Source organism: Anomaloglossus baeobatrachus, chromosome 1 (genome assembly GCF_048569485.1).
Source record: "Anomaloglossus baeobatrachus isolate aAnoBae1 chromosome 1, aAnoBae1.hap1, whole genome shotgun sequence".
Lineage (NCBI taxonomy): Eukaryota > Metazoa > Chordata > Amphibia > Anura > Aromobatidae > Anomaloglossus > Anomaloglossus baeobatrachus.
The window spans coordinates 61,308,341-61,336,266 of NC_134353.1; positions in this window are offsets into that span (position 1 = coordinate 61,308,341).

The following is a 27,926-nucleotide window of genomic DNA, read 5'->3' on the forward strand; positions in this document are numbered from 1 at the left end:
CCTGCGGACCCCGACCAGGCTTGGAGTCGCCGTTAAACAGGTCAAATCTGTTAGTGACCGGAACCCCAGGGGTTTCCAAACAGCCAAGGCCCGATTGAAGGCAACCGTACAACCAGCACAGGGGAAATACAGCTACCGCCACAGCTAGAGTTCCCAGGGCCAGAGCCTGCGGGCAAAAGGGCTCCTCCGGCCCATGTACACGCTGGAGAGCGGGTTACCGGTGGGAAGCCATCGGGACCGAAGATACACAAAAGGTGCAGGGAAAGGCAGCCACCACCAACCGTCTGGGAGAAACCACAGCAGCCGGCTGCGGGACCCGTCCATCCAGCCGTTTGTTTTACCAGAGACTCTGCATCCATGTGTGGCTGAGTGAGTACTACCGTGCTGTCCGGCACCGCGCTGCGCAGTCCAAGCGACCCTGCACCTTGCCCGACCCGGCCTCCCCGTCACCTCACCGGGCCCCGGGACCACCAGCCCCCTTACCCACGGAGGGGAGAGAAACATCCCAGCTGCTCCCTGCCATCACTCCCGGGATCCCCGTCAACAGCAGCGGTGGTGCCCCAACCTCACCACAAACCGTGGGTGGCGTCACGGACCAAATCCCCCAAACCACACTACCCTCTTTCACTCACGGGCGAGGAGCGCCGCTCGAGTCCCCGGATCCGGCCCACCGCTCGAGCCACCGAGCAGCAGCGGCAGCCGCAGCGCCGGACCCGAGCGTGGTGAGCGCAGCGCCCTCCCCGCCTGCGACATGTGCACTATATTCATTTTATGGGTCACTTTTGTGTTGCATTTTCAGGCAGATTCTGGGCATAATCCACGTGAAAAAAGACTCCGTGTGCACAAACCCTATGGTATGTTTATACTGAGTTTTTGAGGTGGTCAAAACCATGAGATTTTCGAGCAATACATTTTCTGCCTTTGGCCGGTGTCCCACTTGCGATTACCGCGCATATATTGTGAGTTTCATGGTGCATCACCCTTCACGGACTCACACGCTGCTCACAGGAGCGAGTCGGCTGCATAGAGATGCATGCAACCGACCCGCTCCTGTGAGCAGCGTGTGAGTCCGTGACAGGTGATACACCGTGAAACTCGCGCGAGATATACGTGCCGTAGTCGCAAGTGGGACACTGGCCTTTGGGGAATTATTGGAGGTGTTTTTCTTTCTTTAAACTGGTTTAGGAGTTTTGGAAGAAGAGTTTTTTTTTTCCTGAAGTGTAATTTCCAGCTTTTTGATTGGACAGTGGCTAGTTTAGAGACGTTTCCTTCAAGATGCTCTTCAAAGGATTGATGTGCACGGTCCACACAGCATTTTTATTTATTTTTTTTACAAAAAGCTCAGAAAACTTACATGAACAGTAAAGTGGATTTCCAATAGAATTAAATTGGAAGAGTGTTCTTTAACAAAAACTCTTAAAAAACCTCAGTGTGAACATACCACAGTATCGTGGCACCACACGAATCATGAGAGAACAAAAATCGTAAATATCTATATTTCCCCAGTCCGCCCATTAGGACACAGTAATTACCGTTTCTCACATACTTACACAATGGCTCCAGCGACTCCCGGAGCCTCATTTATTTTCTGTTTATATTGAATCTTGTTCTGACCTGACATATGTAAAGCTGCTAAATTACCGCTCTCACCGAATGAATAGCCGGGCATTTAGAGGAAAATAATAGCGATTGTGCTGTCCTGGTAGAGACAGTAAATCAGGTGTGAGTCTGTGGTCAGAAGCAGAAGAACGTGTGAGACGTTACATGGAGGGTGACGTCTTCTTCATTCCAGAAGTAACATGGGAATTAAGGCTTTATTTTCTTCAAGTGGTTTGTTTTCTCAAGGAAAATAATACATTCATGAGGTGCGAAAAAAAAAAGAACACATCCGTGAAGATCAACCGTCTGCTGCCGATGAATAATGGACAAAACAAGCATGGCGGCTCTATACTTCCAATTATGATATCGCTAGGAAGTCATCAAATTATTAGGATATTATGTAATGATTCTTGGAGGAAAAAAAATAATACTCAAAAATATTCTAATAATAAAAAAAATGCTCAAAAAAATCCAAATGTCTTTAAACGGTTTGTCCACTTTCAGGAAAGTTAGTCCCAAACTGTATAAAGGATCCAAAATAACAAATTAAACAAGTACTCACCCTCACTGGTTCCAGTGGCAGTTCCAAGTCTCTGCTCCAGTCCCAATGTTTTGGCCGTACACAGCACCGGTTCAGCCAGTTACTGAGTGCAATGTCACATGGGGCAACTGAGCTCAATGACTACCTAAAGTAGTGACGTGTGCAGTTGATGGTGTCACTGCCGCATCCAAAATACCGGGAGCGGAGCAGCGGTGTTGAGACAGTGCTGGACTCAAGGAGGGAGATTACCTGCTTGAATTGTTATTTTAGCTATTTTACAGTTTGGAACTCAGTTTCCTGATAGTAGACATCTCTTTTAGAGGAATTGACTACCTACCAATCAGTAGTATAGCAAACTTACTGTACCAACCTTCAGGCTACCCTCTCTGGGAGTTCACTGCATGTGGCACACAAACTGCAACTCAAAAATGTATTCCCAAAGCCATATCCTTAATTCTAGCCATGCACCCACTTCTCTTTTAATCTCCTCTAAAGAGGAAAAAAACATCTAGGAACACTGTTTTGGAAGGATTTACCTGCACCAGGAAAAATTTACTACAATTCAGGGAAACCTGGAAATCAGCACTTTTTTTTTTTCAAGAGTTCTGACTGATTCTGAAAAGTTGCAGTAATAAGCAGTAGGGTGCATTAATATTTAATAATGTAGCGCTATGTGCAATAGTATACAGTAGTGTTCAGTAGTGTACAATATTTGTGCAGCAATGTGCAGTAGTATACAGTAGTGTGCAATAGTATGCAGTAATTTGCAATAGTGTGTAATTTTGTACAGTAGTGTGCAGTGATATGCAGTAGTGTGCAGCAGTGTGCAGTAGTAAGCAGTAGTATGTAGTAGTAAGCAATGATATGCAGTAGTGTGCAGTAGTAAGCAGTGATATGCAGTAGTGTGCAGTAGTTTGCAGTAGTAAGCAGTGGTATGCAGTAGTGTTCTGTGTGGTTTCAGGGGATCCCATAAACCATATGTGAGTCAGACCTGCATGCATCTTCTCCAGGCTCTCCCCATTCAGTTTCAACGTGACGCCCTGGGCAAGCCAGGGGTCACAGGTCACAACACCACACGCACCCCACATTCCCTGCAGGTACATCAAGCTAACCCAAAATCCTTGTTGCCTTCCTCCAGGGGCTGATGTCCACACCAGGGGGTGAGCCAGGCGGTTGGCTCCGCCCACCGAGGAGTTCACAGCCCTGGAGGCGGGAGAACCAGGCAGAACAGAGTTCAAGCTAGGGGAGTGAACTAGAAGGAAGTAGTAGAGGAGCTTGTAAGTGGAGCTAAGGAGAAAAGCTGAAGTGACAGAAAAGTGAGAGTAGTAAAGCCTGAAGTTGGTCCGGGTGTGTGCCCCGGACTGTGACAGCAAGGTCAGCAGATGGCGGTGATAGTCTGCAGGGGGACTGTTTGGAGGTTGCTGGAAGGACCGCGGACGGGTGGTGACCCGGTGGTACCGGAGCAGTATACGAAGAACAGTCAGCACCAGGGCAGGGGCCTTTCGGATCCCGGCAAGGCTAGGAGTCACCATAATTTGCCAAATCCGTCAGTGAAGGGGACGTCTGTCTCCTAACAACCAAGTCCCAATTGAAGGCAACAGTCCGACCGTGAAGGGGAGACACCGCCACCGCCAGGGCACCAGTTTCCCAGGGCCAGCGCCTGCGGGTAAAGTAGGGCTCCTTCGGCCCAGCTTGAAGCCGAGGAGTGGGTAACCGGTGGGAACCCATCGCTACCAAAGAGACTTTCATAGGTGCAGGGAAGAGACCGTCACCGCTAACTGCAGGGAACATCAGCACCGTGAACCGTCCGAGGGACCCATCCAACCAGCCGTTTGTTTACCGAGAACTGTGTCGTGTTACTGGCTGAGTGAGTACCTCCGTGCCGTGCGGCACAGCGCTGCCCCTGCGCCCCTGCACCTCCACAGGCCCCATACCCGCCTGTCCACAATCCCATCCCATCACTGGGCCCCGGGAGCACCACAACCCCTACCCACGGAGGGGCAAATCAACAACTGGCTGCTCCGTACCATCACTCCCGGGCTCCCCAGAAAGAGCAGCGGTGGTGTCCACTTAATCACCACAACCGTGGGTGGCGTCACGAACAATAAACCATCCCAAAACACCCAATCCCCTTTCACTCACGGGCGAGGAGCGCCGCTCGAGTCCCCGGGATCCGGCCCATCGCTCGAGCCACCGAGCGGCAGCAGGCCGCAGCAGCCGCGGCAGCCGGACCCGAGCAGAGGGAGAGTGCGGCGTCCCCTCCTCCGCCCGCGACAACTTGGCGTCACGAACAGGATCTTACCGCTCTGCCGTTGGGTAGAGGTGCGCCTTGTAACCGCCGGAGGTATCCGGCCGGAAAAAATCAGAAGTCACCATCTTTGGCGCAAAAAGTTCCCGCTCGAGCGTCTTCTCGAGTAGCAGAGGCGTGAAGGCCAAAACCCCGCCCCGATAGAGGAGGGTCCGGGAAAGAAGCTAAGGGGGACGCGATGGCAGCTGGCTGCATGTGAACGCAGCTATAAAAGCAGGGACGCCAGGACTCTGCGGACATCTTGTTCCTGGGAGAAGCCGCCAACAACATGTGGATGCCGTCCCGCAGCACCGTAGCCCCCGCGCCTGGAACCGCGGCGTGGGTGGAGATCCAGACCGCGCAGCTCTACCAAAGGCTGCAGGTCAAGATGCAGCTCCTCATGGAGGAGTGGGAGACCGACATGTCGGACATTATAGCAACCGTGCGGAGACGCGAGGAGGAGGCGGAGGAAGGGAGGGTGAGTGACCCACGCCCCTATGTCCCCGAGGGACCGGCCGCTGCGGCTGAGGGACCCGGTCCAAGCCCTCTCTCCCCGTTGCCTCCCTCACCACCCGTCTCGGAGGCTGTGACCCCGCCACTAGGCTCGCTACCACCGCAACCGGTAGCGATAACCAGCCCGTCCGCCCCAGCGGACCGACCTGTAGCCGGAGCTCGCAGCCGACCGGAGGTGCTGCCCTGGAAAGCCCCGAAAGCCGAACCGGAGGCGTCTTCCGAGAAAGTCCCCGAGCCAGAGCCGATGACCCGCTCCGTGCCGAAGGCCCAACTGCGGAAAGCCCCTGTGCCCATCCCCCACACCTCGGCTGAGGTTGCGCCGGGTTGCCGATGCAAGGCAGCGTCTAAGACCACGTCACCGCGGGACCTGTCACCCAGAGTACCAGCAATGGGCAATGTCAAACAGGTCTTGCGGGGTCCGACCCGTGCGCCGGAGCTCGCAGCAGCGCCGTATTGGGACAGGGAGCCGGTACCGCTGGGCCTGGAGATCGGTGAGAGGGAAAGGAAGAAAGCAGAACTGGTGGCCCGTGCAATCCGGGAAAAAGAGAGTCTCCGTCAAGCAACGTTCCGTGTCCGGGAACCGCTGTACGAAGGGCAGGTGAGGCGGTTTGATGTCCGCCGGGGCTATGGGTTCATCTACGAACCGGGCCTGGAGGCCGAAGTGTTTATAGCCCGGCGGAATGTGAATGCCCACCTGCCTGAGGAGCATCCTGGTCGTAACTTAATGCCGGGCGACATCGTGCAGTACACCCGGCACTGTGGGGAGAGGGGGTGGTTCGCGCTGGACGCTAAGTTAAGGGGCAGCCAGGAGTCCCGTGTGAGCGCCGCGCCCCCTCCCTCAGGTGATGTCGAGGACTCAGAATAACGGCAGTGGAGCACCGTTGCACCGTCCCCGTTGGGACCACCAGTCAGTATGTTTGTTTACAGTGGTTAAAAATTGAAAATGATAAGTAAAATGAAACCGTGAAGTTCACCTGATTCAACCGTGATTGGAAACCGGCCGTAGCCGACACCGTTGTCTCCGTGGGGACCGTTTGAAAAATTGCATGAGGAACTGCTCATGGACAAGCCCGTGAACTTGCAGGGCAACCACAAACGTTTAAGTGGCTTGTAAATAAGTTGTGTTACCGTTACCGTTTCCGCAATTGCCGCCTCCGGAGAGGCAGGTTGGAGGGAGGGCCCACAGCAGAGCAGGCTGGGGCCCAGCCACCACAGGAACCGGTGGCTACCCTCTGGAGGGGAAGGACAGATCCCGCTCGGGTAACTTGTGCTGGACTGGGGTCAAGGGGTGCTGCCTGGGCTTTAGGGGCAGCATCAGGGCCAGGTTGCTTGGGTGGGAGAGAGCGGAAACCGTAACCGTACACCGTTTGAAACCGTTTAAGAAATGAACCTCCCACTGTGGGATGATGTCATAATTTGTATGTAAGTTACCGTTTTTTATCTTTCAGAAGAAAAACAAAAGGAAAATAAAACTGGTGTTGGACGGGCAGCCCGAGGACGGTCTGCGTTTTGCTAAGGGGGAATGTGACTCCCTGGGCAAGGCAGGAGTCACAGGTCACAACACCACACGCACCCCACATTCCCTGCAGGTACATCAAGCTAACCCAAAATCCTTGTTGCCTTCCTCCAGGGGCTGATGTCCACACCAGGGGGTGGGCCAGGCGGTTGGCTCCGCCCACCGAGGAGTTCACAGCCCTGGAGGCGGGAGAACCAGGCAGAACAGAGTTCAAGCTAGGGGAGTGAAGTAGAAGGAAGTAGTAGAGGAGCTTGTAAGTGGAGCTAAGAAGAAAAGCTGAAGTGACAGAAAAGTGAGAGTAGTAAAGCCTGAAGTTGGTCCGGGTGTGTGCCCCGGACTGTGACAGCAAGGTCAGCAGACGGCGGTGATAGTCTGCAGGGGGACTGTTTGGAGGTTGCTGGAAGGACCGCGGACGGGTGGTGACCCAGCGGTACCGGAGCAGTATACGAAGAACAGTCAGCACCAGGGCAGGGGCCTTTCGGATCCCGGCAAGGCTAGGAGTCGCCATAATTTGCCAAATCTGTCAGTGAAGGGGACGTCTGTCTCCTAACAACCAAGTCCCGATTGAAGGCAACAGTCCGACCGTGAAGGGGAGACATCGCCACCGCCAGGGCACCAGTTTCCCAGGGCCAGCGCCTGCGGGCAAAGTAGGGCTCCTTCGGCCCAGCTTGAAGCCGAGGAGTGGGTAACCGGTGGGAACCCATCGCTACCAAAGAGACTTTCATAGGTGCAGGGAAGAGACCGTCACCGCTAACTGCAGGGAACATCAGCACCGTGAACCGTCCGAGGGACCCATCCAACCAGCCGTTTGTTTACCGAGAACTGTGTCGTGTTACTGGCTGAGTGAGTACCTCCGTGCCGTGCGGCACAGCGCTGCCCCTGCGCCACTGCACCTCCACAGGCCCCATACTCGCCTGTCCACAATCCCATCCCATCACTGGGCCCCGGGAGCACCACAACCCCTACCCATGGAGGGGCAAATCAACAACTGGCTGCTCCGTACCATCACTCCCGGGCTCCCCAGAAAGAGCAGCGGTGGTGTCCACTTAATCACCACAACCGTGGGTGGCATCACGGACAATAAACCATCCCAAAACACCCAATCCCCTTTCACTCACGGGCGAGGAGTGCCGCTCGAGTCCCCGGGATCCGGCCCATCGCTCGAGCCACCGAGCGGCAGCAGGCCGCAGCAGCCGCGGCAGCCGGACCCGAGCAGAGGGAGAGCGCGGCATCCCCTCCTCCGCCCGCGACATCACCACTTTCCCATCCATTTCAGTCTTTTCCTCATGCCCCAGACCTCTCCGTTGGGTCCAGAAGAAAATTACTCACATTTGTTATTGACTTGCATTGTAATATTGTATTGTAATATTCGTAACGTATATACAAATATTACAAAGTATTTGTTACGAGTATAGCGAATACGAATATTACGGTATTCGCTCATCTCTATTGATACCTAACATGGACATCCAGTAGAGGTCCTTCTTTAATGACAGCTCCCCAAGCCAATGAATATGCCTGCTGTATTCATATATGCGACTTATCCCCTAAGTTATGCCAGATAGATAAAGTCCCACTCTCATTCTTTCTTCCACCAATGAAAAAAATATTTTATAAAAGAATCAGCTCAGGAAACAAATCTCCAAAAATCTGCATGCGAGGTGAAATTTTTTCAAGTTTCCCATCGCATCAAGGCATCCAAGATAAGCAAAGTGATTGGGTTCTTTAATTTTATGCAGCAATTTGTCCAAACCTCAAGTGTCAGGTAAAAGCCAGTAAAGGAGACGTCTTGGCTTTCTCGGATTTCAGAGACTCTTGAAAATCATTCAAGACATAGAGTGCATAAGAAGCAATATTTGCAGAAATTGACCAAAAATGAAGCTTTATTTACTGTCATGAAAAAGGCAGCCAAGAAATTCATATTACTACCCTGCGTCTGGGAAAACAAATTCAGAAGAAAACCTAGGGGAGCGATGCCAGCTGTTACATCCTCATGGCATCAGGATTAATACACAGAATTAGTTATGCAAACATCCCCTTGGTCATCTAAGAAAGTGACACTGGCCACGGCCTGACAAGCTATTTTGGCCCCTATAACCAATTTGGCAAAATTGCGCGCAAGAACAGTAAAAGGCTTTAAAAGTCCCCAAAGTGACTTCCTACACAGTACACTTAGCTGCTCTTGTTTAGTAGATGGGATACAAAGGTTGGCTTCAAAAAGTTGTCCAAGTTTTCAGCGTAAGGGGTAAGATTTTCATTTTTGATTGATTGGCACAATAAAGGAGCTGCAGAAATCCTGTGATCTTTGCATCCTCTCTACTCACAGAGCAAGTGGCTCATCCATATGGGCACCTATCCCTCGAAATACAACTCAGCCTTATATATTTGAATGGGACACCACCACAGATCAGTGGTTATTGGCCAGGGTCCTGAAATTTCAGAGAACATGTTTAGAAAGGTGTTTCATCATCACCATGGGCAAAGCTGCAAAGTGCTTGTAAAAGCAATTTGCCAATTATTAAAAAAAATCTGTTCTCAAAAACATCAAGATATTTTTTCACAGGTGTGTCACGGGTGACAGACAGTCCTGTGGTATCCGGCAATAGAAGGTCACAGCATTTTTGCATCCCAGATCAATTGGCTCACCCATATGGGCACCTGTCCCTCAACTCAGCCCTATTTATTTGAATGGGACACCACCACAGATAAGTGGTTATTTGCCAGGGTCCTGAAATCTCAGAGAACTTGATTAGAAAGGTTTTTCATCATCATGGGCAAATCTGCAAAGTGCTTGTAAAAGCAATTTACCAATTATTAAAAAAATATCCGTTCTCAAAAACATCAAGATATTTTTTCACAGGTGTGCCACGGGTGACAGACAGTCCTGTGGTGCCCGGCAAAATGCTCCCTGATTGTCTGTCATTCCTGCTGTTAGTATTCACTGTACTAGGTAGCTCCTCTTCTGAGTTTTTCATCTTTTTCCCTTTAAGATCCAGTGGAGCTCCTCTTCCATTTAGCTGCTGATCATCTGTATTTCCCCTTGGATTTACATACTCTCATTTTTACAGATTTGTGCTGGTGATATTCAGTTCCTTCTTAAGCTCTGGATGCAAGCAGGTGGCTTGCACTCATCTTTAGGATCATTGCTATTCTTTGCTGTCTTCCTGAGGCATTTGGAGATAGGTTGTTCATGCGCTTTCCCCATGTGTGTGTGCTCCCTGTGTCTTTTTTAGTGTTTGAAGGGATTGACGAACAGCTCATCCCATCCATTCCTTATCTAGGGCCCAGCTCTAGGGTCATCCTAGGGTCAAGTATCTGGCTCGGCGCATAGGTGGGGAACCTAACTAGGGTGGTGAGGGACCCCAGGGACCAACGGTAGGTTTGGTCAGGGGTCACCATCTCCTCCTTTCCTTTTGAAGTTTGCTTGGTAATTCCCCATACCTAGTGTCGCATTTTTAATTCTATAGATTACAGCTTGTTTGCAAGGTTAGTCTATCAGAGGTGGCAAGGAGCTCAGCGGTTGCAAGCTCTTTGCCATAGAGCTTGCAAGCACTGCTCTGAAACTTTCAGGATCACTGTTCTTGAAGAGCCTCGGTACCCATGAGCTCCTCCATTGTTGAAGCGGCATGCACAATGGCTTATCCATCAATCATAAGGAGTGAATTACCAAGAAACTATTAAGTAAATACCGATTATTTTTTTTTGTACCCATTTTATATCATATTCCGCTGTTAGATTTGTTTTCTCTCAAATCCTGGACAACCCCTTTAATTATTGTCTAATGACTACTACAAGACCAATGTGGCCACAATGGTGCATACGAATTTGTCACCACTATTTAACTTGGAGAAAAGACAGAATTTTTATTTTAACAACTACCTTTTTCTTTATCTCTATGTTGTAGACGATACTAAAGGAGGGCTCAGCCAAAGCTTCTTCCAATATAATATGTGAAACCCTAAAATTGGTTTTCTTAAAAGCCTTCATGATGGGCCCATTGCATATTTCCTCACCATAAGCCTGCAGCTGTTGTATGTTCCAATATGGCCTTTATCACAAAGTCATAATCCTTTTCCAATTAATTCTTGAGATTGGAACAGTTCCCACACAGAATGGCCAATGGATGTTGTAGTCTCTGGGTCTCATTCTACATTTATACTATGTGTGATGCTAGTCAGTACTTATGGGTAGTATAAACAGTAGAGTAGTCAGTAAAGCCGGAGTCTTGTAACAGTAGCACACATATGGACACAGGGAGAGCACAGGGGCGTAATCAGGTCACAATCAGATGGTCAGAATTTAGGGAAGGCACATAATGGATTCAGGGAGTAAACTGAGAAGTGGTCAGGTAACGGTCTGAGGTCAAAAGCCGGGATGTCACGACAGGAACAGGGAGCAGGCAGAGGGGAGTCAAACAACAGTCTGGGGTCAGGAACTCAGGCAGGAACCCAGGCCAACAGCACAATAGCAGAACAAGAATGTATGACTGGCATGGTTCTGGGAGAGCATGCTCACTAAAGAAGCTCAGTAATTACCCAGAGGATGGAACACATGAACAATCAGCATCTCCCAGAACCAGCATGAAAGCCAGCGTTGTCAATCAACCTCCCAGTCAGAGGCCAAGGAAAAAACAGCAGAGCATCTCCTAATGTGCAAGATGCTCTGCACAGAGGAAACGTGACACTATGTCTATGGGGAGATAGAAGCAGAAGACTAATTGTTGCTTGTGGGATATTTTTCAGATTCATGGGGAGACAACTTGACTTTGCAAAATCGAGGATAGGTTCCTTTTTGGACTCTGAAGCTCATCTGGGAAGATCTGGAACCATTGTGTTGGAAATGGACTGGTTTTGACTCACTTGGTGAGGTGAGTCCTCGAAGCCCAAAGTCCGAGTGGGCACAGGGGCCATTGGTGTCGGTGCAGCAGGCAGGTGAGGTATGTGTGAAACGAGTAGTAGAAACACTAGAAGCAGCAGGCAGGAAATTGGGAAGAAGGTAGTAGAAGCATTGGAGACCATAGGTGGCCAGGACACAGGAACCCTAAAAGTCTTAATACACACAGATGTGTGTCCTGGTAAGCCTTATATAGGTCCAGCCAGACGATCACTTGTAAGTATGCTGAGCTGCATACAAAGCGCTGGAACACAACAAAGGTCAGCGAAAAGACGGCCAGAGAGCCCCATAGGGGTGAACAGGCCCATGACAATCGGGAGGGTTAGGGTAGGAAAGAGTTAAGTGCTAAGGTTGGAGGCACATAGGGGCTGCCTGATTGGTGGGAGAGTCGGGAAAAGGGATTGGGTGAGGGACAGGATATGGGAGGGTTGGTGTGTGGGTATAAAGGGGGCTGTGCAGAGGTCACTGCCCCTTTTGACCTACAGACAGTGTGTCCCCCCTGCGCTGCTGCCTCCCTGACTGAAGAATGGTGGCGGTGCTGGAGCTGGGGGGTGGGGGGAGCATCTGAGGACATCGGCGAGGACGCGTCTGCAGGGCTGGAGCGGCTTCTCTGCTCCTGCGCCCGGAGCTGCGCTGCACGCTCGGCGGGCGCGACCGCCGGAGCGTTACTCCCCCGTCGGGGGGGAGAAGACAGATTTAGGAGCCCCTTCGGGGACCCTCCGGGGCAGCGGAGTGCACCTCACCTTTGGATGTGTCTCCGGCCGCCGGGAGGAATCCTCGTCGGAGATTCCGCGGGCCGGGGGTGGGCGGAGCTTATGCGAGGCCTACTTCCGGTCTGCGGCCTGCCCGGCCACGGACCAGAGCAGCGGCAGCCCCCAGTGAGGTGCGGGCTGGGGGTGGCGCCCGGCACCACAGAGCGGACGGGGAGACTCCCTGCAGACGGCAGGGGAGAGAGAGCATGGATGGAGGGACGGATCGGAGCGGTAGTCGGAGGGTGCTGGTGGCGGGGTCTTGCGGTCGGCAGGGCCCTTGCGGCGGTCGGTTATTACGGTACCTCCCAGCAGGGATCAGGCTGGGGGGTGTTCCTGGCATCCGGACGGAGAGGCACGGCCTTCCTGCAGTCGGCAGGGAGGGGGACCACCGGGGGCTACAGAGATTACAGCGGTGCAGCAGGAGGGGGCAGCAAAGAAGGATGGCGGCAGGACGCCGCTCCGCGGCAGGAAACAGAGGACAAATAGGAGGTGCACGGAGGAGCAGGGTGCGGTGACCGTGGGGGTTGACGGCCGCAAGGTGCGGGCTGTCCCCTCGCTGGTCCCCCCAGCGGACTTCAGCAGCTCCTCTTATTCGGGCGAGGAAGAAGGACCGGAGGAGGCGGCAGGACGGATGAACGGCAGCAGGATGTTCGCGGTACGGCTGCTCCGGATTCGGTTCAGAGGCAGCCCGGTGAGAGAACAATCAATATGTTTAATGTTGTGGGTAGTGTTAGCGGGGACGGGGGTTCCACCGCGGGGAGTGGTTTGCCGGGGGTTTAGTGCGGTCGGTCAGTCGGGGTTACCCGGGGCGGAGTTTTGGGGGCAGCTGCTAAGGGTGTTGTAGGGATCGTCGGCTGGGCGGTCAGGTCGAAGCGGGCCTGGGTCCCTGGCGGGGGGCGTGGGTGGGTCCCACGGTCAGGGTGGCTGCCGGTGGTACCGGTGCGCGAGGTAGAGACTTAGGAGGTTGTGCCGGCGGTCGTTGCGGGTCAGGCGGACGGCGCGGCGGCCGTGGCGTGGGTTAGCGAGGAAGTGGAAAAGGATGATGAGGTGGTGCGTTTGGATGATAGGGCACGGAGCGAAGTTACGGGTGTTTTGGGAGTCCGTTAGGGGGGCATTTAAAAAAGGAGGTGAGGGAGTAGATAAGAAAAAGGGAGTATGGGGAAATATTTTCACTGCTTCCCTTGGAAAGTTTAATTTGGATACGGTGAAGGCAAGTGAATCTAAGAGATAAGGAGGTTCAAAAAAAAAAAAAGGGGGAGGTGTAGGTTGATCCCGAGGACGCTTACTAGCTGGCATTGGAAGGCTGCGCGGCCGGGCATCTGGTGGGAACACAAAAAGATATGTTTGGGGATGCGCTTGATAACGGCTCCGGCGCAGCCCCCTTTTTGAGGTGGTGCCAGGGGCCCGGGTGTAGGGGCACGGGGCCCGGGTGCAGGGGCGTGTTGTAAATTTAGTGAGGGGCAATGTAAGTTTGGGGGCAGCGTGTCGGTTAAAACACGAGTGTTCCGGTTGTGGAATTTTTTCCCACTCTTTGGACAGGTGTTTCAAAGGGGGAATGAAAAGTCGGGGGAAGGTTTTTTGGTAACAGGAAGGACGCTAGTGAGGGTAGAGGGATCTATTTAAATAGATATCCGGATGACCGGGCGGCGGAGCTGTTTGCTACGGGTTTTATGGTAGGTTTCCGGGTTCCGCTTGATTTTGGGGCGCCGGTGTTTCGCCCGGGTAATTCGGGGTCCACAAAAGGACATCCGGAGGTGGTGACGGAAAGGCTGCAGAAGGAGGTGGAGCGGGATGGATGGCGGGTCTGGTCCAGGACCCGTCACCCCCCAACTTGAGGGTTTTCGCTGCTGGGAGTGGTACCCAAGAAGGAGTCGAACGAGTACCGGCTCCTTCATCATCTCTCTTACCCGGCTGGGTTGTTGGTGAACGGCGGGATTTCACCCGAGTGCCGGCGGTCTGTTATGTATCATTTGACAAGGCGTGGGAGTTAGTGTGGGTAGTGGGCAAGGGGCCCCGATGACCAAGGCGGACGTGGAAGCAGCTTTACGGTTACTTCCGGTGCACCCGGAGAGTTTTTTGCACCTTTGGGTGCAGGTGGGATGGGCAATACTATGTGGATCAGTGCCTGCCCATGGGTTGTTCTATTTCGTGCGCTTAGTTTGAAGCGTCAGTTCGTTTGTGGAATGGGTAGTCAGGGATGTGGCGGGTGTCCACTCAGTGATACACTATTTGGATGATTTCTTTTGCGTGGGCCCAGTGGGCTCCTCGGTTTGTTCCTTGCTGTTATTTACATGAGAACGCATTGCAGGAAGCCTGGGGATTCGGTGGCACGGGGGGAAGACAGAAGGGCCAGTGACGTCCTTGTGTTTCTTGGGCTTTGAAATTGACACGGTGGCTATGGTATGCCGATTGCCGGAGGACGAGCTGCGTGTTTGAAGGTGTCGGTGCAGTTGTTGCACTGGGCTAAGAAGGTGCGGTTACAGGATTTCAGTCGGTCCTTGGGAAGTTGAATTTTGCCGGTCGCACTAGGCCTATGGGGCGAATATTTAGCAGGCGTCTGGCGAGCGCAATGGCAGGGGTGATTGCTACAAATTATGTGTCAGAGTGTCAATGACAATGAAAGAAGGTTTGCTGGTGTGGGGCTGCATTCCTTGAATGATACAACGGACGGACGTTATGGGTGAGCAGGGTAGTATCAGATAGCCAGCCGGAGCTGTTATTGATGCGGCGGGGGCATCAGGTTTTGGGGCAATTTTAGGACGCATCGGTGTGTGGGCTAATGGCCACGGCTTTGGATGGAAAAAGGGGTTTGTGACATATTTGGCGCTGGTGGAAATGTTCCCCCAGCATAGTGGTATTGGAGTTTTGGGGCCCAGAATTTGCGGGCAAGAAGCTTGGTGTGCATTGTACTGACATGGTGGTGGTGTATTTCGATCAATTCATGGTCTTCAAAATCGCTCCCGGTGGTGTGCTACTTGAGACATCTGGGTTGGGTTGTTTAGAACCCAACAGGTGCGGGGTGGCGCAGCATGTGCCCGGAGTGCAAAGTGAAGTGGCTGATGCGCTCTCGGTTTCAGTTCAACAGGTTCAGGCGAATGGTGCCTGGAGCGGACAAGGTGGGAGAACTATGCCCGGCATGGCTGTGTGACCTGGCGTCGGGTAGCATTTGAGGGAATCAGGAGACCGGTGACTGAGGCTACTTGTGCCGATGTCAGGCTGTGTGGCGAGAATGGGAGGAATTGGAGAAGGCGGCTTTTATGGAGCTTGGTTAGACAGGCTGAGTGCTGGGGGTTTTTGTCATTGATTAGCTGGGATTTTTTCAGCAGGCCGGTCCGTTTCGGTGATGATTACAAGTTGGGCGGTGTTGGCCTTCTTGTTAAAATGCAAGGGCTTTTGACCTACAGACAGTGTGTCCCGCCCACCCGCCCTGCAATAATATAAAAAAAAAAAAATATATATATATAAATAAATAAATGAATAAAAAGGATAATAATAATAAAATGAATAACGAGTATATAAAAAAAAAAAAAAAAAAAAAAAAAAGAAATTAATAAAAAATGGAAAATAAATGTGAAATATATAAAAAAAAAAAAAAAAAAAAAAAAAAAAAGGAAAAAAAAAGGAATGTTGTTTCTTTTGAGTTGTTGTCACAGCGGGGTGATAGGTCCGTTCAGAGAGGTTTGGTGTACCGACAGTAGGTTTGTTGGTATGAAGCCACTCAGGGGGAGTGGCTTTGAGTTGGATGGGAACTTGTAGGCGGAGGTCCTGCAGGTTCTGGGGAGGGGTAATTAACGATGGAACGTTAATTACCCTACACCTCGGGTCGGTTTGGTCACGGCCGAGGTGGTCCCCTGGGCCGGTTGGAGGTTACGGCCGGGGGATAGGAATGATGGTTTGGCTCTCGGATGGACCTATCAGGTGTCATTTTGTGGAGAATATGTATATATGTACAGGTTCAGGTGTTAATGGGGTGGCATGTTGAGCCACAAGTTTGGTACATATATACTGTTGAATAAAGCTGTGGCCATTCGGCAATAAAGTTGGAGTCTGTGTCGTTACTAATATGTTTAAATTAAGGGGAAGTTTGTCACTGGAGACCCGTTTATCCCTTATAGATACGTCATGGGCTTTACAGAGCAAAGCCCTCATCCGGGACAGGAGTGTAACTAAGCTTGATGTTGGCTAAACTTTAAAGCAGAGTCTAAGTGATTCCACGTTTTTACCATTTTATCTCCATCTATGAACTTTGCTGCAGAGTCACTACCTTCAGAGCAGTTGCCATTAGTAACAGCTTACAAATTGAAGACTCCAACATACAATATCAAAGGACCAGACTGAAGACTTAGGCAGCCTGGACAAGATCAGGGCAGGCAAGAGTTTTCACCCTATTTTTGATAACCAGAGCGGATAAAGCAGCAGCTAGAAGCTGCAACCCCCAGCGGTCTGTTTTCCAACTGTGGCTGGTTGTCAAAACTAGAGGGGATGCCATAATTTAAAAAATCTTGTAGGGTCACCCCAATTTTTGATAACCAGCCACGGTAAAGCTGCCAATTGGGGGTTGATATTATCAGGTTGGGAAGTCCCATGGTTATTGGCCCCTCCCAGCCTAAAGATAGCAGCTCTCAGCCACCCCAGAAGTTGGGCATTCATAAGATGTGCTAATTCTGGTGCTTTATCGGGCTCATTCTGAGTGCCTTAGTGCGGTAGCAATAGGGGAAAATATGGGGTTGGTGATAGATGTGATTTGTCAAACCACAGCTGTCATCAATCCCAAGGTTAGTAATAGTGAGGGGTCTATGAGACACTTCCATTACTAACAAGTAAGTTACAGGAAATAAACACACAGAAAAATCCTTAATTTGAAATTAAAAAACACACACCCTTTTTCACCCTTTTATTAACCCCCAAAACACCTCTGCAGGTCTGACATAATCCACAAGACGTCACACGACGATCCCGGCTCTGCGAGTGGGATTGCCAGACAGCAGTCGATGAGCTGTTAAGAAAGGAAGAGCTCTAGTACAGTGCTAGCAGTTAGTGATGGGCGATCCCGATCTGTAAAGATCAGGGATCGCACCGATCACATAGTGATCATTTACACAATCCTAATCACGAGCTTTCCTGGGAAGCTCGTGTTACAGATCGGGTCCAGATCGGGTCCAGATCGGGTCCAGGGGCTGTAAAAAAAAACAAAAAAAGCACATTATTAACAAACATCCTGATTATACTTACAAGTCCCACGACGCGTCCTGCAGACTCTGTCTTCCGGCCGCTGCTTCCACGTCCGATCATTGCTGTGCCCTCCAGGTAACCACCGCTGACTAAAAGGACCTTCCTTGACCTTATAACCATGTGACCAGTTAGGTAGGAATGCTGTATTATTTCATTGGCTACAGACTGGTCACATGATTATGACGTCTCACAGGTCCTGTTATCTGAACTTGGATTTTCACTGTGCGAGTGTCACATCACGGCACACAATCTCCTGACAGTAGAGGGTCAGCTACGTATATTTACATGCAGCTGATGCACTCCTGTCCGGAGAGCGTCAGGTGTGGGGTGATGCAATGCGAGACTGCACGAGTCATACCCTCTCTGTCAGCTTGCTTGATGTAGCAAAGCTGACATGGCTCTCTGTGCTTCTCACTGTGTATACATAGGTAAGGATGGTTTACCTCCTTGGATGTTGGATGTTGATGTTGATCTGAGGTTAACCATCCTTACCTATGTAGTCTTCTACTAGGCATTGCTCCCACTAGCCACTTTCCTACTCCACACTGATGAGGGGCAAATACCCCGAAACAGCTGTCTGTGGATGGATACCATGTTTGGCATAGGCTGTTTCCTTGACTGGAGTCTGCCCTTCCCGAGGTTGTTCCTTCCCGGTGAAAGACTAGGATTAACTGATGTCATTTTATGTGCTCTTTGTGTATTCGTGAACATTTATGACTATGTAATTGTATATTTTGCTCATACATACATAGATTATTTATCATCATCATTATTTCTCTGTGAGCAATTTGGTTTATCCACTAAAGAGCCATAATTTTTACCCCTATAATTTATGGAAGAACTGTTGTGCTCCTCTTTGTGGTTTGCCTACGCCATGATCCAGCGTGGGGCTGATACGTGCCTGTTTTTATGTTTAATCAGTCATCTACTGTGATATATAGTATTTATGTAACTTTAGGATTTTCTGTCCCTATGGGCATTTGTATGCCCTAATTTACTGGATCACGGTGGATGCATACTATCTTGAGGCGCACTTGTTTTGCCTTGCACCTTACTATAGACCTATTATACAATGGGGGTCTATTGCTCGTCACTTTAGTGCATTGATATTTATGTTATGGGCAACTTCTTTCACTTACCTATGGATTTGCCAACATCCAAGATGGCCGCGCGTGACTCGCATGCCCTGTGCATGCTTGGGATCTTGCGCACACTGAGGAGCTCCGGTTGGCGTGTGGTGACGCTCCCCTTGTGAGCGTCACTTCCACCGGGAGACCCGGAAGTGATGCGCAGAACTCGAGCATTGCTACAGCGCATGCGGCGCTCAAAACGGCGGTAATTAGGCAATGTCCTCACTAGTATATATAGTTGGGGCTCACTATACAGGGTCACACTGCCCCCCGAGGAAGCAATTCTTCCCCCCTGTGCTACCTGGACCTTTGACACGGCGATCATACTGGCATTCTAATATGGGTAAGCTATTGCTCCAACTTCAAACACTGGATGCTGATAGCTGTATGTATACATGCCCTGGTGGGCTGTTCTCAGTTTGACTGTCTGGACTATGTATTACATTCTGTAATGTTGGAACTATTACTATTTACACATTATGATGCTGTCGAGGTCCTAGTATGGGACACCTCTGATTCTTTGTAACCCATACCACTGTCATTTATTTTATGTTTTCATCTCTTATGACAGTGCCCCTATTTATATAACTTTGCTATATTAATAAATATTTGCATACAATATTGGGTGCGTTTATGTCTTTTACTATGCATGGCCCTATAAAACTCAGTTTTTTCCTCTTTTTCCGGTGAAAGACCTGACTAGTTTCCTGCCAGCGTTGAGAAACATGTGATGGTGTCTCCGCAGCATTCTTGTTTTGTTTCTCACTGTTTATAGACTGTGTCTGTACAGAGTGATGAAGCAGAGTTGACATTGCTCTCCCTGTGGATTACGTCGGACTAAGGATTTTTTTTATAATAATGATGTAGACTCTAAATGCTTTTTTTTGTTATATTTTAATAAAAATTGTTTTGGTCACACGGTTATGACGTCATGGAAGGTCCTTTTAGTCAGCGGTGGTTACCTGGAGGGCACAGCAATGATCGGACGTGGAAGCAGCGGCTGGGAGACAGAGTCTGCAGGACGCGTCGCAGGACCTGTAAGTATAATCAGAATATCTATTATTAACTATACTAGAAGGTGGCCCGATTCTACGCATCGGGTATTCTAGAATTTACGTATTGTGTAGTTCATGTATGATTTTTGTTATATATATAGATGTTGTTGTGTGTAGTTACCAAGTGTTTGTGTAGGGCGCTGTACATGTTCTGGGTGTTGTCTGGGTGTGGCGGGGGGTGAGAGCGGTGTTGTTTGTGTGTTGCGTTGTGTGTGTTGCGTTGTTTGTGGAGCGCTATGTGTCTGTAGCATTGTGTGTGTGTTGCGTGGTTTGTGTGTGTTTTGGGGGGAGGTATGTTTTGTGCAGTGTGTGTTGCGCGGTATGTGCGTATATTTATGTATGCCGCGGTGTTTGTGTGTTGGGTGTTGTGTGTGTGCAGCGTTGTCTGTGTGTGTGGGTGTCTGTGTAGGGCGGTGTTTGTGTTTCCCAGTGTGTGTGTGTTGTGCAGTGCGCGTGTGTGTGTGTGTGTGTGTTGGGGGGAGGTGTGCACCTCCCATCGTGCTCCATCCCCCATGCTGCGCACCCCCATCGTGCTCCATCCCCCATGCTGCGCACCCCCCATCGTGCTCCATCCCCCAAGCTGCGCACCCCCCATCGTGCTCCATCCCCTAATCTGCGCACCCCCATCGTGCTCCATCCCCCATGCTGCGCACCCCCCATCTTGCTCCATCCCCCATGCTGCGCATTCCCCATCGTGCTCCATCCCCTATGCTGCGCATTCCCCATCGTGCTCCATCTCCCATGCTGCGCACTCCCCATTGTGCTCCATCCCCCATGCTGCGCACTCCCAAACGTGCGCCATCCGCCATGCTGCGCACTCCCAAACGTGCTCCATCCGCCATGCTGCGCATTCCCAAACGTGCTCCATCCGCCATGCTGCACACTCCCAAACGTGCTGCATCCCCCATGCTGCGCACTCCCCATCGTGCTCCATCCGCCATGCTGCGCACCCCCCATCGTGCTCCATCTCCCATGCTGCGCACTCCCAAACGTGCTCCATCTCCCATGCTGCGCACTCCCCATCGTGCTCCATCCGCCATGCTGCGCACCCCCCATCGTGCTCCATCTCCCATGCTGCGCACTCCCAAACGTGCTCCATCTCCCATGCTGCGCACTCCCCATCGTGCTCCATCCGCCATGCTGCGCACTCCCAAACGTGCTCCATCTCCCATGCTGCGCACTCCCCATCGTGCTCCATCCGCCATGCTGCGCACTCCCAAACATGCTCCATCCGTCATGCTGCGCACTCCCAAACGTGCTCCATCCGCCATGCTGCGCACTCCCAAACGTGGTCCATCCGCCAGGCTGTGCACTCCCAAACGTGGTCCATCCGCCATGCTGCGCACTCCCAAACGTGCTCCATCCGCCATGCTGCGCACTCCCCATCGTGCTCCATCCCCCATGCTGCGCACCCCCCATAGTGCTCCATCCCCCATGCTGGCCGCAGCATCAGCCTCTGTGCCCGCAGCATCAGCCTCTGTGCCCGCAGCATCAGCCTCTCTGCCCACAGCATCAGCCTCTGTGCCCGTAGCATCAGCCTCTGTGCCCGCAGCATCAGCCTCTGTGCCCGCAGAATCAGCCTCTGTGCCCGCAGCATCAGCCTCTGTGCCCGCAGCATCAGCCTCTCTGCCCGCAGCATCAGCCTCTCTGCCCGCAGCATCAGCCTCTGTGCCCGCAGCATCAGCCTCTCTGCCCGCAGCATCAGCCTCTATGCCCGCAGCATCAGCCTTTTCTGTCCCCAGCATCAGCCTCTCTCCTCCCAGCCTACCCCAGCCTCAGCCTCCCCCAACATCAGCCTCTCTTCTCTCAGCCTCCCCCCTCCCAGCCTTCCCCAGGATCAGCCTCTCTTCTCCCAGCCTCCTCCAGCACGCCGTGCTCCTCTGCCGACACTCACAGATCCGATCGTATACACTCACACACACACCCACCCACCCGATCGCATACACTCACACCCACCCACCCGATCGCATACACTCACACCCACCCGATCGCATAAACTCACACCCACCCGATCGCATACACTCACGCACACAGACATTGACGATATTACACATACGCGCTCATACTCACAACATCCGGAGATACCACATGCTTCTGGCCATGTGATCCTCCGGCAGGTCCTGAAAGCTCAGAGCACAGTATCGCCGCCGAGAAGCAAGCGATATCCCAGGATGTTGTGAGTGTGTGGATGTGATGTGTGTGTGAGGTGTGTGTGAGAGTGAGTGTGATCTGATGCGTGTGTGTGTACTCACCTGGGGCTCCGTGTCAGTTGGGGGAATGCGTGCAGGGGGCGGGGCCAGAGCGAGCGTGCATTGCGTGAGGGGGGCGGGGCCTGCAGAGAGCCGGGGCGAGAGGCCAATCCGTGTGGGGGGGGCGGGGCCATGGCGAGCCCAGCGGCCAATCAGCTTTGTGTCACCGTAAGGACACAATTTTGGAGCATGACAGACAGACAGACAGACAGACAGAATAAGGCAATTATATATATAGATTCTTTATTTTACAGCCCCCCCGCCCCATCCCATAACTGTAAAGTCCAAGATCGGTGATCGGACGCAAGATCTTGTTATCTTGATCCCGATCTTTACAAAACAATTGAGCGAGGCTCCTGATCCCGACCATCGGGGGGATCACCCATCACTACTAGAAGTACTTCCCTGATGATCGCCCTACCTTCACGTGTTTCATGCTGCACCTACATGGGAAAAAGTTATACATAACAAGCATCAGGAAGAAGTTTAATAAAAAATAGATTTATCTCAATTTTGTTCTTGTAGGTGACAAAGATTGTGAATAATCTAATCAGCTTTAATATTAACATATATGGCAATTAGGGTAATATGGTATTTCGAGATAATTTGTTTTATAAAGGTTAAAAAAACAATATATTTTCCACCATTTCTTAAAATTGTGGTCGTAATTATATTCAGGGAGTTCACCACCGAGAATAATTATGTTGACCTACATTTCCTGCAGCTACTAACTTTATGAAGTGCAACAGAGAGGGAATTGGGAAAATAATATCATCTAATTTGATACATTGAGCTGTAAATCACCTTAATGTAGTATATAATATTGATTTAAAAAAATAAAAAATCAAGCCATTTCTGTAAGAATATGGATCCAAGGGTCTCATTATTTCATTATTATTTCCCTTGGGTTTTTTTACGCTCTCATCAAACATTTAGATTACAGCTGATGACAGCAAATAATCATATTTTCATCAACAATCGCATTAACGGACTGTGGCTGGAAGATACTGTCCACTGAGAAGAATGTGCGTCCAAATAGGCCTAGCAGCGAAGGGCATGGAAAGTAATTTTATATATATATATATATATATATATATATATATATATATATATATATATATATATATATATATATATATATATAAATATATATATATATATATATATATATGTATATATATAGGAAGACAGATATTTATGGTCACCCTCGAGAATATAAATCAGGGACATTTACAGTATATAAACTTTCAATATGCCAATGACGCTTCATAACATTGATAATGTTTCCATAAATAAAATGTTAACAAAAATAATATATATATTTATATTTATTATGTGACGCCACTGGACGATCAGGTCGTCATAGGGTGTTGCACAACCTGCCCTCCCATGTAATATCCACCTCCTTCTTGGTTATGGTTCCCCAACTAAATGGTGTTGCCTACATGAGCTAATCAAAATCCTAGGCACTCTCTGCACCACACCCACCAGACACACCAGTGGACGGCCTGAGTGGAATAGGGTCGCCCACTTCAAGGGTTGGTTAGGGGAGGTCAGGAGTGTCAGGAAAAGAGAGAGAAGTAGTTTGGAAGTGAAGGAGAAAGGAGATCAGGAGCAGGGCTCCGGAGTAGTTACCTAGGTGGCAGACGGTGGTCTGGGCCTAGAGGAGCTGGACCCCCGGTTGCAGGGGATCGTGGCAAGGGGCACGGAACTGTCGAGGAGGACAGCCGGCGGCCTTGCACCATCACCAGGCTGGAACCAGGTCACGAGGGGGACGTGGACCCTAGGTCAGGGAGTAGCTTCAGGCAACCTGACAATTTACCTGACGAGAACGGAGCCTTCAGGATCCACTCTCCACCCGCTCAAAAATCAGGGTACTAGCGCAATGAGGGGGATTGGACTTTCCACACAAATGGTCCAGAAAATCCCAAGCGTGAACCCTGAGAGAAAGCTCCCACACTTAGCCATAGTGGGGAGCGGGACCCGGCAAGTTCCATACTACCGGGACCAACAGAGAAGTCAACTTAGTGCCAGGAGGCAGGTCACGGATCACCAGGCAGCACCATTGGGGACGCGACCCAAACTAGCTCCCATAAGCGGCAGCGATATCCAGAACTTTGGTTTATTCAGTTGTCGTTGTCAGCTTAATGGACTGAGTACGCAAGTGACCCCTTTGCACCCTAAGGCACTCTCCCCCTCACCATCATCGAGTCCCGGGGCATTCCACCTACCCGTGGAGGGCCCTAAGACCTGGCTGCCGCATTCCATCACCCCGAGTACTCCAAACTGCAGCAGTGGTACTCCAAATTACCACATACCATGGGTGGCGTCATGAACTCTAACACAATCACCTGCAAATATACTCTTCATTTGAGTGGTCGCACGACCCCGGGGTCCGGAGACCCCTCGAGCCACCCCAGATCCGAGCAGCGCGGCTGCTGGCACGGGGGCGGCACATATATATATATATATATATATATATATATATATATATATATATATATATATATATGTATATATGTATATATGTATGTAGAAGGGGGCTGCGCCCCACCGTGGACATATACCATTTCTTATAGACTGTTAAATACTATATGTTTGTATTAACGGCTGCCATCTAGTGCCAAATCAACGTTAGATTAGATGCTAGATAAGACAGGGTGAAGGTAGTGGAAGGGAAGAATGGCAGATAGAGGGAAAGGACAGGAAGGAAGACTTCATAAGGGGACCAGTGAAGAAAAGAGTTCAAGTGGGACATGACATGGCCTCGGTGTTATGTCCAGTCAGGGAACCCTGATGTAGCCTCAAGAGGTCTGGAGCCTACGGCTCACCCTGACAGGCTTAGAGGGTCATCCTGTTAGATAGCCGTCGGGGCCCAGAATCGGACAATGGTTAACAGAGAAATGGGGAAGGAGGCACAGATGCTGAGGAGCTTGAGGATGAGATCCAAGATAGTGGAGGGGAACAGGTCAAGGAACAGTACTCCACACTGAGAGGAAGGAAGAAAAGGAAGGCCATGTCTGTCATAACGGTGTGAAGAATAAAAGTAAACTATTCTCGTTGGCTAAGTGAACTCTGGTGTTGTGTGTGTGTTACTGACTGTACACGATGGCGACAGATAGCGGGGTGATGGACACTGGCCTGAAGGAACCAATAAGTATCATGCACCCCACCCAAAATCACATCCGCACACCGAGTCTCCGTGGTAAAGAAGTGCGGCACCCGAGCGGCCCAGGGGCAGCACCTTCCTTTATCTAAATGTAATAAAAAATTTGCTGACCACCCTCAAAAAAGCATAATATTGTGCAATCCAGCTCACCATTATTCTTGACCTCTTTTCTGCTCAGAGCTCACAGAGTTTTACAGTACCAGCAAAGTGAATAAGATTTCTGAAATCTCCTGCAGGCTCTGCTTTTTTATATTCAAATAAATGGGGTAAACGCAAGTAAAAATAGCAGCAAAAATGCGTGTGTGTGTGCACATATCCTTAAAGGGCACTTCTGGATCTTGCATTGATAGGAATAACACTTATAAGTAATATAAAAGGGAAGTGTTCATGCATTCATTTAGATGACTATTCCTATTTATGATATATTCAAGAGGAATATTATTTTTGCCTGACCTCTAGGACCTATGTCCAGAATGGATATGGATAAGCCATAAATTATCAATATCATACAGGTAGATGGTTGCAATCCCCATGGTAAACTGCTTGTACAGAAGTTGAGCTGCAGTAGCTGGGAATGACCACTATGTGGTGTGCAGAGCTGTAGTTTCCCAGCTTCCTGCTGCAGCAGGACTTAGGAACTTTTTACCGAAGAACATTGGGAGGTCAATCTGTGCATGTGCCACCATCGCCAAATTTTTACTGAAGACCGCTGGGAGGTCATTCTGCGCATGTGCCACCATCGGCAAATTTTTACTGAAGACCGCTGGGAGGTCAATCTGCGCATGTACAAACATCAGCAACTTTTTAGTAAAGACCACTGGGAGGTCAATCTGTGCATGGGTCAACATCAGCAACTTTTTACTGAAGACCACAGGGAGGTAACTCTGTGCATGTGTCAACATTGGCAACTTTTTATTAAAGACCACTGGGAGGTGAATCTGTGCATGTGCCAACATTGGCAAATTTTTACTAAAGACCACTGGAAGGTCAATCTGTACATGTGTGGCGTCCTTGAGGCTTCAGTCGCCACAGGGTACTGCAGCTCATTTAAGCTGCGGTATCCATCTCGGTTAAAGAGGGGGTTAATCACCGTTGGTTCAACATTTACACCATCACGAGGCATGGGACTTTCCCAACCACCTGAGGGGTGGATTCCACTTGGGATAGAAGTAGGGACCACCTGGACTACACTATGCCAGTCAGTGTAGCCGGACCTTCAGTTCTGGCAACACAACACCACTCTTCTTCTTTTTCTTCTCCCACGGGGCCTGCAGCTTGGAGTGGGACGCTCAGCCCGGGTTCCTCACTACTGGAGGGGCAACTCTTAGAAAGGACACTTTCAAAATAACGGTGGCTACCTCTAACTTAACCATGATTGACTGAGGCCCATCACGGCTGGGGACCGGTACTCTGGGACTGCACTGGAACAGTGAGTAAAGACACCTGTAACCACAAAGACGGTGTCAGCTTGTTATTGCCAGCGCTGCCGCCCAGCGCTTCAGCGCCGAGGGCTATTACTATTTCCCTCATCATCCTCCCCAAGGCCTACTGCACCTGTGGGGAGCAGAAACCATCTTTGCTGCTATTATCATCAGCCTCGGAGGACAGTGACAGCAACAGAGGCTAATCCATGGCCGCGTACCACAGGTGGAGTCACAAAATCATTCCCATCTATCCATCCTCCCTCCTCCATGGACACCTCGGGGTCACGAAACCAGGCAGGCCACCCATGACATCCATCCCCATGACTCTTCACCAGCCCAGCGATGAGTATCCCCCCAGGCCCCATTGGGTGCTCCACATGTGCCAACATTGGCAACTTTTTACCAAAGACCACTTGGAAGTCAATCTGTGCATGTGTCAACATCAGCAACGTTTTTCTGAAGGCCACTGGGAGGTCAATCTGTGCATGTGCCACCATCCACAACTTTTTACTAAAAATCACTGGGAGGTCAATCTGTGCATATACCAACTTCAGCAACGTTTTACTAAAGACCACTGGGAGGTCACTCTGTGCATGTGCCACCATCCACAACTTTTTACTAAAGATCACTGGGAAGTCAATCTGTGCATATGCCAACTTCAGAAACTTTTTACTAAAGACCACTGGGAAGTCAATCTGTGCATGCGCCTCTACTGGTGCCATTTTACTGAAGATCGCTGGGAGATCAATCTGAACAAGTGCAGCCCCTGGTTAGGACGCTACCGTCATGAAATTTAAAACAGGAAGAAATAAAAGATACCAGGGGCAGCGGAGGTGCGAGGCAGAGCCGAAGATCCTACCCAGAATCCCGCCACACAGTACTGCCCAAATGAACAAAATCTTAGCAAATGCAAACTTCTACTGATTATTAGGCAACAACTAGGCTATAGATCTCTTCACAGGAAGTATCTCTTGAATCAGAATACCAGCGCTATTATGGACAATCCTTTATTTTAGCATGCATATTCCTGATGACAGGTACTCTTTAAAGAGTAGGTCAATATCTGATGACACATTTCCTTTAAGAAAATTATAAATAATCCAATATTAACGGAGAACCCTTGATAGATGCTCACATTCTAAATTGCTGTTCCGGAATTCTCAGAGACATTATTAAATGTTTTTTTCATTAGAGGGTTGAAATATTTTCCTAAAGGAAATCTAAAAGGCTTACCAAGCACCTTTTAAGAGGATAAACAAAGTGGTAGACATTCTATTAAAAGCTAACGTAGAAATCAAGTGGAAAAGTATGCCAGCCGGTGGGTTTCACCATCTGGAAGTACAGTCCTTATAAGTTTTGCCAACCCAATGATCACCCAGATAGCTACCTCCTACAACATCTTCCAGTGCGTAAAGAGGTGGACGGTGCGTGTCACTTAATAGTATGTGGCTTGTTTACTATGAAACCCGGACCGGCTACCGACCATGAACCTCTTAGTAGACCCACAATCTAGAACTGAGAAGACTTGTGCAGGTCCAAGTGTGGTATCCACCACCCAAGGTGTAG